The following is a 14,297-nucleotide window of genomic DNA, read 5'->3' on the forward strand; positions in this document are numbered from 1 at the left end:
AAATAGAGACAGAAAGCAAAATAAAACAAAGAGAAAAGATCAACGAAATTAAAAACGTTTTCTTTGAAAAGATGAACACAATGGATAACCTTTAACCAAAAGGGAGAGGGCCCAAATCAATAAAATCAGAAATGAAAAGGAGAAGTTGCAACTGCCGCCACAGAAATACAAAAGATCATAAGAAAACACTACAAACAACTATATGCTAATAAAATGGACAACCTAGAAGAAATGGACTTCTAAATTCTTAGAAATGTACAATCTCCCAAGACTGTGCCAGGAAGAAAAATACAATGTAAACAGACCAATTACCAGTACTGAAATTGAACCAGTAATTTAAAAAATCTCAACAAACATAAGTCCAGGACAAGATGACTTCAGAGGTGGATTATATTAATACCAAATACTTAGAGAAGGGTTAACACCAAGCCTTCCTAAATGAATCCAAAAAATTACAAAGAAAGGAGCATTTCTGAACTCATTCTATGACAGTATCATTTCCCTGACACCAAATGCAAACAAAGATATTACCAAAAAAAAAAAGAAAAGAATATTACAAGCCAATATCACTGATGAACATAGATTCAAAATTCATCAAATTGAATCTAGCAATATATTAAAAGGATCATACACCATAATCAAGGGGGATTTATCCCAGGGATGCAAAGATTTAATATCCACAAATCAATCAATATGATACAGCACATTGACAAACTTAAGAATAAAAACCATGTTGATCATCTCAATAGATGCAGAAAAAGCTTTTGATAAAATTCAACATCTGTTTGTGACAGGAAAAAAAAAAAAAGAACCTCTCATTAACTAAATTTCTGCATGGATTATTTTTTCTGATGAAAAACTTCTTTGAAATTCTGCCGGGTGAAAGATTACAGATCATGGAAAGTCATTATCTTTATCATCATCAAGCTGTTGTCATCTGAGTGCTTATCTAAATTGAAGGCTATAGCAGCTTACAAGTGCTTCCCTTCGGAGCACAGGTGTAAAAGGGTGAATTGGAAGCTTCTGCTGGTAGTCTAGTGTGGAGGTGTGGTCTGTATCCTTGTCAACGCTTCATCTTTCACAGAGACTGATGTTGATGTTTATGGAAGATTACTGGTCCCTGAAAGAAAGACAGTAAGCAGCTAGTGCAGTTATGTTTCAAAAGTACTGATGGAACATGAGAGCTTCAACTTTCTACCTGCAGGTGAATTTTAATGTATTCAACAGTTTTTTTAAAAAATTATATCCTCATCATTTAAAGAAATACCCAAGTTAGAATACTAAAATCATACAATTCTGAAATGGAGAATACTAAGAGGACTCTTGGGACATACTCCTTTTTACAGATGAAGAGAGAATACTTTAATCAATGCACTTTTCTTTCAAAAGAAAAGGCAGTTATTGGCTCCTAGAGAAGCAGCTCCCATTTCATCTCACAGCCGTGTGGCACTGAAATTCAGAATATTTTTATTTTACAGAATTCTCACCCTAATTTCTAATTCCACAAACAGCATTTCTCCCTACTGGCATAATCTCTATTTCACAAATTTGTAGTATATTCAGGTATCTAAATCATTAATAATTGATGTGGAATGTACCCCAATATTCATTGCAGCACTGTTTACAAGAGCTAGGACATGGAAGCAACCTAGATGTCCATCAACAGATGAATAGATTAAAAAAAGTTGTGGTACATATATACAATGCAATATTACTCAGCCATAAAAAGGAATGCATTTGAATCAGTTCTGATGAGATGGATGAATCTACAGCCTATTATACACTATGAAGTAAGTCAGAAAGAGAAAAATGTCATATTAACGCATATATATGGAACTAATGAAGATGGTACTGCTGCTGCTAAGTCGCTTCAGTCGTGTCCGACTCTGTGCGACCCCATAGACCGCAGCCCACCAGGCTCTGCTGTCCCTTCTCCAGGCAAGAACACTGGAGTGGGGTGCCATTGCCTTCTCCGGAAGATGGTGCTAATGAACCTATTTGCAGGGCAGCAATGGAGAAACAGACATAGAGGACATACATGTGGACACAGTAGCGGAAGGAGAGGGTGGGATGAATTGAGAGTAGCGCTGAAACATACACATTACCATATGTAAAATAGATAGCCAGTGGGAATTCGCTGTATGATGCAGGGAGCTCAAATTTGTGCTCTGTGACAACCTAGAGGGTTGGGACAGGGTGGGAAGTGGGAGGCAGATTCAGGAAGGAGGGGACATGTGTATACATACGGCTGATTTATGTTAACGACTGGCAGAAACCAATACAATATTATAAGCAAAATAAGTTGGCACCACCCCTATGGAAAACATTACGGAAGTTCCCTAGAACACTAAAAATAGAACTACATATGATCCAGCAATCCTACTCTTGGGAATATACCTGGACAAAACTATAATTCAAAAAGATACATGCACCCCTATGTTCATAGCAGTACATTTTCAATAGCCAAAACATGGAAACAACTGAAGAGTCCACTAATAGAGGAGCAGATGAAGAAGACATGGTACATATATATGATGGATATTACTCAGTCATAAAAAGAACAAAATATTGCCATTCGCAGCAACATGGATGCACCTAGAGATTATCATACCAAGTGAAGTAAGTCAGAAAGACAAATACCATATGATATCATTTATATGTGGAATCTAAAATATGGTACAAATGAACTTATCTGCAAGATAGAAACAGAGTCATAGACATAGAGAACAGATTTGTAGTTGCCAACAGGGGATGGGGAGGGAGGAGTGGGAATTTGGGATTAGCAGGTGCAAACTAGTATATATAGGATGGATAAATACCAAGGTCTTAATATATTGCACAGCTTCCCTGATAGCTCAGTTGGTAAAGAATCTGCCTGCAATGCAGGAGACCCCGGTTCAATTCCTGGGTTGGGAAGATCCACCGGAGAAGGGATAGGCTACCCACTCCAGTATTCTTGGGCTTCCCTTGTGACTCAGCTGGTAAAGAATCCACCTGCAATGTGGGAGACCTGGGTTCGAGCCCTGGGTTAGGAAGATCCCTGGAGAAGGGAAAGGCTACCCACTCCAGTATTCTGGCCTGGAGAATTCCACGGACTGTATACCATGGGGTCACAATGAGTCAGACGTGACTGAGTGACTTTCATTTTCACTTTAATGTATAGCACAGGGAACTGTATTCAATATCCTGTGATAAAAACATAATGATAAAGCATATAAGAAAGCATGTATATATGTGTATAACTGAGTCACTTTGTTATACAGCAGAGATTGGCACAACACTGTAAATCATCTAAAAAAATCAATGCCTGGAGTAGATGAAATTATCAGAGGTAATTTAGACCTTACAATTATTTATCTCTTAATATTGGTGAAACTTGAAGCTTTTATGTGGAATAGAGTGTTCATAGTCTCAACTGTTTGACATCACATTATATATGATATACACACACACACACACACAAAATATACAGTTCCCCAAACAATTGCTTTTGCTCTGGTTCTACCTTTAGTAGGAATGCAACTGGCAGTAAAGTATACTGAAGTCAACAATGACATGGGCTAGTATCAGGAAAAGGAAAAGGAAAAACTTTCAGATTCCAACCACAATATCCCCAGGAAAGCTGGCAGTAGTAAAAGCTAAAGTTAACATCCTGTATTACATATCTGAAATGAATCATAATCTAATTATCATAACTTCAAAAGTAGGAGCTACTATTTATCCCATTTTTCACTAGAAGAAACTGGGGCCAGGAGAAGCTGAGTCACTCGTCTAAGGCTACTACCCAGTGTGGAAGCCAGACTTTGAACTCAGGTAACCATCTCTAGAGCCTCAGGAATTTAACTAGGCTTCTCCATCTCTATTTGTGAGGTCTAATGAGTCCCAGCAAACACTTTATAGCTGCAAGAATTGCTCAGTCTCTCCTGCAAGCAGAGGATGTACCTGGGCCTGAGGAATGGAGATGTCAGAAAGAGCAGAGACTCCTATGTTCTGCACTTCTCTCTCACCCATCTGCTCTTCCCCAGTGATGCAATTACTGTGCATCTGATCCACAGTCCACAAACTTCTTCGAAGCATGATTGCAGGGCTGTATGGTGTTCAGCATTGTATTAGGTTGGTGCAAAAGTAATTGTGATTTTGCATTATTGAAATTTATCATTTGATATTGGGATATATTCTTAAATAAATGTGGTTATGTTATATATCATTTTAATGTGCATTTCTCACTTTATGTTTTTTGTTAATGACTTATTACTTGCTATTTATTTTAGATTATGGAAATGATGTTAGACAAGAAGTAAATTCAAGAAATTTTTTTAAGTTCAAAATGGGTCCTAAAGCAGTGGAGACAACTTTGCAACATCAGCAACACATTTAACCCAGGAAATGCAGTGGTGGTTCAAGAAGTTTTGCAAAGGAGATGAGAATTTTGAAGATGGGCCAGCTATTGGAAGTTGACATTGACCAGTTGAGAGCAATCACTGAAGCTGATCCCCTAACATCTACATGAGAAGTTGCCAAAGAACTCAACGTCAACCATTCTATGGTCATTCAGCATTTGAATCAAATTAGAAAGGTGAGAAAGCTCGCTAAGTGGGCACCTCATGAGTTGACTGAAAATCAAAAAAAATCATTGCTTTGAAGGGTCATCTTCTCTTATTCTACACATAACAAGAAATCATTTCTTGATCAGATTGTGATGTGCAGTGAAAAGTGGATTTTATAAGACAACTGGCAATGACCAGCTTAGTGGCTGGACCAAGAAGCAGGTCCAAAGCACTTCCCACAGCCAAACTTGCACCAAAAAAAGGTCATGATCACTGTTTGGCGATCTGCTGCCTGTCTGGTCCACTACAGCTTTCTGAATCGTGGTGAAACCATTACACTTGAGAGGTCTGCTCAGTAAATCAATGAGATGCACTGACAGCTCCAACACCTGCAGCCAACTGGTCAACAGAAAGGCCCCAGTTCTTCAGGACAACGCCCAGCGCACACCATACAAGCAGCACTTCAAAAGCTCAACGAATCGCGTGACCGAGTTTTGCCCATCTGCCATCTTCACCTGACCTCTTGCCAAGACTACCACTTCTTCAAGTATCTTGACAACTTTTTGCAGGGAAAATGCTTCCACAACCAGGAGGAGGCAGAAAATGCTTTCCAAGAGTTCACTGAATCCCGAAGCATGGATTTTTATGCTACGGGAATAAACCAATTTATTTCTCGTTGGCAAAAATGTGCTGATTGTAATGGTTCATATTTTGAGTAATAAAGATGTGCTTGAACCTAGTTATAATGATTTAAAATTCATAGTAAGAAACCTCAATTACTTTTGTACCAACCTAATATGGCCAGCATTTTGTAAAATACCGACATATAATAGACACTTACTATTTGTTGAATGAATGATCATTTCAGAGTTGTAAGCATTAAATGAGACAATGCACAGGACATGAAAAGCCTCCCACAAAATGTGACACATGTACATGTGTGCTTAGTCATTCAATCATGTCCTAATCTTTGTGATCCTATAGACAATAGCCTGCCAGGCTCTTCTGTCCATGGAATTTCCCAGACAAGAATACTGGAGTGGGTTGCCATTTCCTACTCCAGGGGATCTTCCTGACTCAAGGATTGATCCTGCTTCTCTCTGCATTGGCAGGATTCTTTACCACTGAGCCACCTGGGAAGCCCCACCTGCCACATATCAGATGCTTAATAAGTGTTAGTTGTTGCTATTCTACTATTACTGACTATTGTTACTTGGAGAAGGCAATGGCAACCCACTCCAGTACTCTTGCCTGGAAAATCCCAGGGACGGCAGAGCCTGGTGGGCTGCCGTCTATGGAGTCACACAGAGTCAGACACGACTGATGTGACTTAGCGGCAGCAGCAGCAGCCTATTGTTACTATTATTTGTCGCCTATTGTTACTATTATTTGTCTACAAGATAATTTTATGTAAAATATAAATGTTTTATTTCATTAGTCCCCTTTTTAAAAAAATGATCTCTTGTCAATACAGCCTTTAGATTTTATTTTATTCAATTTTATTAGTTGTTATTAAGCCTGGTTGTGTCCATTTTATTCACATATTAACAAAAGTGTGAGAATGATTATTCTTATTTGATCTCAACATGCATGTAAAATTATTTTTCTTTTATGAATTTTAGAAGAGCAATTGCTGGGTCAAAACATATATAATATTCCAAATTCTTAATGGTTATTTAATCTCTGATAAAAACTCATCATGTTGATGTATGGCAAAACCAATACAATATTGTAAATAAAAAAAAATAAATTAGGCCCAGTAAGAGATTAACAACAGTAACTAATAATAAAATAGAATAATTAAAACAATATACTGTAATAAAAAAATAAAATATTTCATTTTATTTTTTGTGATTAAAATAATTTACTGCAGTTGGAAAAAAAAAAAAAGGACACAAAAATTTCTTCATCATGACAGAGCCAGAATGCTTTACAAATAAGCTGTCATTTATGCCAGAAGAGTAGGAATATCACTGAAAGAAAAAGGGACAACTTGTTCCAGATGTGAAAGAATACTTGGTCAATGATACAGGGTCATAAAAACTGGAGAGCAAACAATCCTACATCATTTGAATATCAAGGTAGAAAATGGAGAACAGAAATGCAGGAGATGAGAGTGCTGCTCATAAGAGGCCTATGAACTCGTAGGAAAAGACAGTATTCTCACTTAGATGAGAAGAGAAACTCAAGAGTTGAAAGCAGCCCTCAACTTTACAAGGCTGATATTTAGGTTGGTGCAAAAGTAATTGCAATTTTTGCATTGTTGAACTTTGTGTTTATCCATTCTCAAATAAATGTGGTTATGTTATACAGCAAAGAAAAAAACAAAACTCATCAGTCATGACTCAGAGTAGATTTGCAAATTTCTTATCCTGGAATAAAGTGATTCAGTAAGAGAAAAATATGAGCACAAGGAAGTTTTTCCCAACATCATTTCAAGTATCAACAAATTCAAAACTACTAAAATATCCTCTAATAAAGAAGTGCTAAATTTTTGTAAGTCAACAAAGTGTAATGTTGGCTAATAAGGCAGCCATTAGAATAACAATTAAATGACTATAGAGAAACATGGAAAATATAAAAACATGAAATGTTTGACACTTAATATTAAATAGTTAAGAAAAATAAACAAAGGATGAAAGAAAATTGTCAAAAATTATCAAAAATAACAGTAGTGGTGGTCATCTATTTTCCAAAAATAATTAAATATGAGGAGTGACCACATACTAATAAACTTTCAGTTTACACAGATGGGAGTAGGCAATACAAATGGAATTATTACTGAAATAACTGTTTTAAGTTGCACCATTTTAAAACCTGCCATTAACTTGTAGTGGACAGTTTGTTGATGTTAATGAAATATTTTTATGAGTTGGCCTAATTCATTCTGTAATGAATTTTAATTTTCTATCAATTTGAAACTAAATTATGAATTTCATTTAACACATAGAAATTAGCCTTTTACATAAAAGCACTGCACTTTTTGTTAGCATAGCATTCAGAATGTACAAACTATTAATAATGCAAGACAGTAAATATTGTATTAAGGTAATGCAGAATGTTCTTATTCTAATCATCTTTCTTTCCAGGAAACTGACCACAGCCCACTTGGGTCCTACTTATCACTGTCCTTGGTATAGCACGGGGATATGAGTCCCCCCTCCATTTCCTTGCTCTTCTCTACTTCACCCTGATTATTACTATTATTATTATTATTCAGTTGCCCCGTGTTATTCAGGTCTTGGATAGAGTCAATCTTAAAAAGAGCCATTTAAATTCTGACCACTGAGCCACTTTGAAAGCTGAATCAGCTTTGGTGATTGACAAGTTTTTCTAAGTCTTCACATCCTCAACTAACTATGAAAACAACACAACCTGTATCATAGATACAAGAACCAAGGGACCACAAGGTGAAGGAACAAAGGAGGAAAAACAACCAAAATAAAATAAATAAATGAGAAATGGAAAAAGGCAAGATGTGGAAACTTGGTACAGGCAGAGAGAATATGTAAGAAATATGGATACACTTGCCACCACTGTCCCCAGTCTAAGTGGAATTACTTGTTAGTTACGGATTTAAGTAATTTGCAGAGTGCTTAAATAGTTAATCGTAGCTTAGAAACATTTGACAACAAAGTGTACGCTAATCCAAAATATAATCAAGTTGTAAAAGCCAACTGACCTTCCAGATGTCGAGGATGAATAATTCAAGTCAGCCCTTCCCCAGCCCTGCATCCAGGACATTACACTGACGAGACTTCGCCTTCCTGCTTAGCTTCTCCACCTAGGATTAGGGGACTACAATTTCTGGAGGCTTCTTTGAACCACATACGCAAACAAATTAGCTTAATTATTTACTGCTTTCCCAACTCAAATGAAATGATTCTGGTTAAAAAAAAAAAAAAAAAATGACTCCTCCAAAAAACAACAGTCTCAAAGCCAAGTGAAAACTCGCCCCTGGCGCATCCCTGCTCCTCTGTTGCTGCATCAGCCCTGATTCAAGGGCAGGTTTCTGGTACATCTGCTGTTTTCCTTCTCTCCTCTCTTCCCTGGGATTAGCTTCCCTAACAAAGGAAGGGGCCTCCTTTCATGTGCGACAAGCAGGCCTAGACACCCTGGAGGGTCCCCTTTGGCTCTCACATGGCCTTGTTTCCAGGCAGAGTTCGAATTCTCTATCAGGGAAGCAGTTGGGTGGGCTTTTACAAAGATTTATATCTCCACCCAGCGGTTCTCCACAAGGGGTGATTTTGTCCCCAGGAGTCATGTGGAAATGTCTGCACACACTTTCGGTGACTGTCACAACTGGTCAAGGGGTGGGGGGTGGGGGCTGTTATTGGCATCTATTGGTTAAAGCCCAAGAATGCTATTAAATATCCTGCAATACACAGGACAGTCCCCCATCACAATTAATCAGGTCTCAAATATCAATAGCACCAAAGGTGAAAAGCCCTACTGTAACCACAAAGTTAGAATATGAAAAATTCCAGAGCACTGTTTCCATCTGTAATTCTCCTCACTTCATTCATACCACATAGTACTCGTCTAGGCATCCTTTCCCAAATTACACACTCAACTGACTAATGGACCCAGAAGATCTACTTACGTGGGCCACCTAGCAGGATGAGGGAACAAATGGAACATCCCCAATCTCCACACCTAGCCTGGTGCTCAGGATGCAAGATGGCTGGAAGGCAGGCCAGGAAGGAATCCCAAATGCACTACCTAAGGGCCAATTGATTTTGCAAAGATACTTAACCTTCCTGAATCCAAACCCCCCAGTAACAAAATGAGAATAAGAGAATGGATCTTGTTCTGATTAAACAAAATATATCTATGTCTGACCCACTGTTTGCCCAAGTAGGTACTCAATAAATGCTCTTATTGATACTTTATAACAACGCATCCCAAACTATATTACACATCATAATTAACCTGGGGAAACTATTGAAACTCACATTCTCAATTCCTAACCACAGAGATTCTGATCTCCTATGGCAGGAGTATTTATCTAGAATCTTGATTTTCTTAGAAGAGACCCAGTGATTCTGATCAACATAGTCAGTGGCCCATGTGTTGAGAATCTCTGCAGCCCAGGGGTTGGCACTGGACATCTCCCACAGACACTCTCAACCAGATGCTCTCTGATTCATTATACCTCCAGAGAGAAGGAAAAACTATGACATTTTTGCTTGCTTTCTGTTTTCAGTTCATTTCAGTTCAGTTGCTCAGTCGTGTCCGACTCTTTGCGACCCCATGAATTGCAGCACGCCAGGCCTCCCTTGTCCATCACCAACTCCCGGAGTTCACCCAAACTCATGTCCACTGAGTCAGTGATGCCATCCAGCCATCTCATCCTCTGGTGTCCCCTTCTCCTCCTGCCCCCAATCCCTCCCAGCATCAGAGTCTTTTCCAATGACTCAACTCTTCCCATGAGGTAGCCAAAGTACTGGAGTTTCAGCTTTAGGATCAGTCCTTCCAAAGAACACCCAGGACTGATCTCCTTTAGAATGGACTGGTTGGATCTCCTTGCAGTCCAAGGGACTCTCAAGAGTCTTCTCCAACACCACAGGTCAAAAGCATCAACTCTTCAGTGCTCAACTTTCTTCACAGTCCAACTCTCACACCATATATGACCACTGGAAAAACCACAGCCTTGACTAGACAGACCTTTGTTGGCAAAGTAATGTCTCTGCTTTTGAATATGCTATCTAGGTTGATCATAACTTTCCTTCCAAGGAGTAAGCATCTTTTAATTTCATGGCTGCAGTCACCATCTGCAGTGATTTTGGAGCCCCAAAAAATAAAGTCTGACACTATTTCCACTGTTTCCCCATCTATTTCCCATGAAGTGATGGGACCGGATGCCATGATCTTCGTTTTCTGAATGTTGAGCTTTAAGCCAACTTTTTCACTCTCCTCTTTCACTTTCATCAAGAGGCTTTTTAGTCCCTCTTCATTTTCTTCCATAAGGGTGATGTTATCTGCATATCTGAGGTTATTCATATTTCTCCCGGCAATCTTGATTCCAGCTTGTGCTTCCTCCAGCCCAGAATTTCTCATGATGTACTCTGCATATAAGTTAAATAAGCAGGGTGACAATATACAGCCTTGATGTACTCCTTTTCCTATTTGGAACCAGTCTGTTGTTCCATGTCCAGTTCTAACTCTTGCTTCCTGACCTGCATATAGGTTTATCAAGAGGCAGGTCCAGTGGTCTGGTATGTCCATCTCTTTCAGAATTTTCCACAGTTTATTGTGATCCACACAGACAAAGGCTTTGGCATAGTCAATAAAGCAGAAATAGATGTTTCTCTGGAACTCTCTTGCTCTTTCCATGATCCAGCATATGTTGGCAATTTGATCTCTTGCTCCTCTGCCTTTTCTAAAACCAGCTTGAACATCTGGAAGTTCACAGTTCACATACTGCTGAAGCCTGGCTTGGAGAATTTTGAGCATTACTTTACTACTGTGTGAGATGAGTGCAATTGTGCGGTAGTTTGAGCATTCTTTGGCATTGCCTTTCTTTGAGATTGGAATGAAAACTGACCTTTTCTAGTCCTGTGGCCACTGCTGAGTTTTCCAAATTTGCTGGCGTATTGAGTGCAGCACTTTCACAGCATCATCTTTCAGGACTTGAAATAGCTCAACTGGAATTCCATCACCTCCACTAGCTTTGTTCGTAGTGATTCTTTCTAAGGCCCACTTGACTTCACATTCCAGGGTATCTGACTCTAGGTGAGTGATCACACCACCATGATTACCTTGATTGTGAAGATCTTTTTTGTACAGTTCTTTTGTGTATTCTTGCCACCTCTTCTTAATATCTTCTGCTTCTGTTAGGTCCATACCATTTCTGTCCTTTATCGAGCCCATCTTTGCATGAAATGTTCCCTTGGTATCTCTAATTTTCTTGAAGTGATCTCTGGTCTTTCCCATTCTGTTGTTTTCTAGAATCGAAATTCTGGGATAATTCAACTTAAGAGTCTCACTGTCTCCAACCTTATGCTGTCCTCTCTGAAAGCCATCAGCTAACTCACTGATGCCTCTTATTAATGTCTCTTATTTTACAAAAGAAAGAGAACATTTGGCCACATGAGCTCATAGATGAAAACTTAAGAAACAGGAGAAGTGGCATATAGTAACTCAGCTTCAGAGAGCACCATAGAGTCATGGGAAAAAACCTGCCTTTGGAGTCAAAGAGACTGGAGTTTCCATTTTAGTGCTGCCCTTTGCTTGCCCTTGAGCCCATGGAGTAAACGGGGAATGAAAACATACTTCCTTCACCAGAAGGTGCTCTCAATACCTATTCCACATGGGTTGGTCATACTAGGACTGGGTCCTCTTGTGTGTGGCAGACAGTATAGGTTACCCATCCATTCTTCCATTCTTGCTTGTTAACAGAAGCCCATCATTTTGACAGAAGGCAACAATGAACCCAAATAAAAAGCAAGATAGCTTACTCTTACTCACAGCTACACAGTGACTCTGTGCCAGAGTACTGGCCAATAAGACCTAAGACCATTATATCCATGAAGGTGAAAGTCTATGCTAAGGATGATGGAACAGGAAGGCCGCGTTTTTCGTGGGGTCTTTAAAACAGTCTTGGCCTTTCTACCTCTAGATTCAACACTATGACAAAAATAACTCCCCTATTTGTTTAAACCACTGTTCCAGTTTTGTCCTACAAGCATTATCCTTACCCAAAGCACTGCTCTGGAAAACAAATGCTTCATCCCAGCCAGACTACTGACTAGCATGATCCAGTTTCCTTGAGTTAACTCTCTGGCTTTTGTAGTTCTCCTCTTTGCTTGGAACTCTCTAACTTGGATCTACCCTCTGGAACATTCTCTTCCAAGTTGTAGCCAGTTGGGTGACTTTCTGACCTTACTATTTATCCTAAAATGTTCCACTTTTCTTTATTTGAGTTTTCTCCTGGTGTCATTTACCTTCCTGATTCTGATACTATTTTTTAAACAGAATTAAATGGTTGGGTCCCCATTAAGGAAGCTCTTTTGATCCTCAGAGCTGTGACCAAAATGTGGAGTGAGATGCAAGAGGGCAAAATTTAGGGAAGCACTCACTCACAGGCCCTGCAAGGAAAGGGTCAGCCTGTTAGAGTAAGTACCTCCCTAAACGCCCTCACTAGCCTCATCCTGGTGGCCCTCCCCCAACACTTTGCCAGCCTTGCCCCTACTACAGCTTCTGGGATGCACCTGCCCTTTAATTTCAGTAATTGTCAAACTGCAATCTACAATCACTATCTTTTAGTAAGATATATATATAATGGACATGATATTTTAAAGGATTATATACAAGAGAACAGAAAATACTGGAAAGTGTCCACTGCATAGAAAGCATTCTTTGTGGTGGTAAGGGTAAGTATTGTTACTTTTGTTTGTATGTATGTATGTGTAGCACTGAGCCATGAGATAAAATGTAATACTTACTGTGAATTATGTTCCAGAAATTGTGAAAAAAAAAAAAAGTTCTGTTCTTTGTTCCCAGTTTATTATCCCTCTTGATCTAGGTTTCTCACCTTCACACTAGCTATCTACTGAATTTCACCTGCCAACTTATCTTACAATGTTCATAGAATATTTGGGCTCCCCAAGTGGTTCAGTGATCAAGAATCTGCCCATGATGCAGGAGACATAGGAAACCCAGGTTCAATCCCTGGGTCAGGAAGATCCCCTGGAGAAGGAAATGGCAACACAGTCCAGTAGTCTTTCCTGAAAAATCCCTTGGACAGAGGATCCTGGCGGCCTAGAGTCCAAGAGGTCACAGAGAGCCTGACATGACTAAGCATATACACATAGGATACTTAGCATATATTAGCTATAAGGAGCTTATGTATGTGTTGTATAATGATTTCCAAAGTCTGAAGTTGTTCAAAATAATGGGAGTCCTTCACAGAGTTATGCAAGGACTTCTCAGGAGTACTTAACAGTTTGCCTTTATTCTTTATTTTATAAAGATGGTTTACCTTCTTAAGACAACATCCCTACATGTGCTATTTTCAAAGAATCAGCTTTATCGATTCTAGGGTTCTGAGATCACAAAGCCGGTCAAGGCCACTTTGACTATTGTTATTACTTTGTAATGCTATATTGTGATAGTTTGACCTAGTATATTAGGAACTTTTGGGAACATCAATCTAGTTTTCCAAAATCCAATTTCTGAAAGAGCCAATCCTTAACTTTTTATAAAACTTTCAGTTTTCAACACACTTAGAAAACACACAAAAACACATCTCCGAATCTTAAAATGACTCATATTCTAACATTTACGTTTGTTTCTGCTAATGTTTATATGGGTGCTAAAGACTTTGCAAGGGTTATTAGAGTTTATGCAATCTATTCCACCTGAGAAACCAATGCAGATATAGGAGACATCTACCATAAGTTCATATAATGTATGAACCAAATGAAATATGACATATAGCCTTAAGACAACAACCAAGACAAGGAAGAAGAAAAAAGTATTTGTAATTGCAGATGCAGGAAATATATCAAAGAGATTCAAATAGCTGATGGAAGGTAAAGTACATCATTGGCTTGTTTGCAAAATGACACCTAATTGAGCTAATTTATCACTCTTGCCCGCTGGCATGCTACAGCCAACCATGTATATACAAAGTGCCAGGGACAGGATGATACAAAGAATTAGAGAATGTTTTTCACTTTGGATCTTGAACATTCAGAGCCCTTCAGGGAAACTTTTGTCAAGTGCCTAAACAATAACTACTTGCTG

At 38.8% G+C, this 14,297-nt stretch overlaps 1 long non-coding RNA gene across 6 annotated transcripts in view; it reads right to left on the reverse strand.

Annotated features, from left to right (window-relative positions):
* Positions 1 to 640: 640 nt before the first annotated feature.
* The window catches only part of LOC112586460, a 303,931-nt gene continuing 290,274 nt past the window's right edge, over positions 641 to 14,297 (reverse strand). For all 6 annotated transcript variants that reach the window (XR_006552689.2, XR_006552690.2, XR_006552688.2 and 3 more), the window contains one exon: positions 641 to 1,120. This is a non-coding gene — a long non-coding RNA (uncharacterized LOC112586460). The remainder of the gene's footprint in view (positions 1,121 to 14,297) is intronic.

Source organism: Bubalus bubalis, chromosome 8, assembly GCF_019923935.1.
Source record: "Bubalus bubalis isolate 160015118507 breed Murrah chromosome 8, NDDB_SH_1, whole genome shotgun sequence".
NCBI lineage: Eukaryota > Metazoa > Chordata > Mammalia > Artiodactyla > Bovidae > Bubalus > Bubalus bubalis.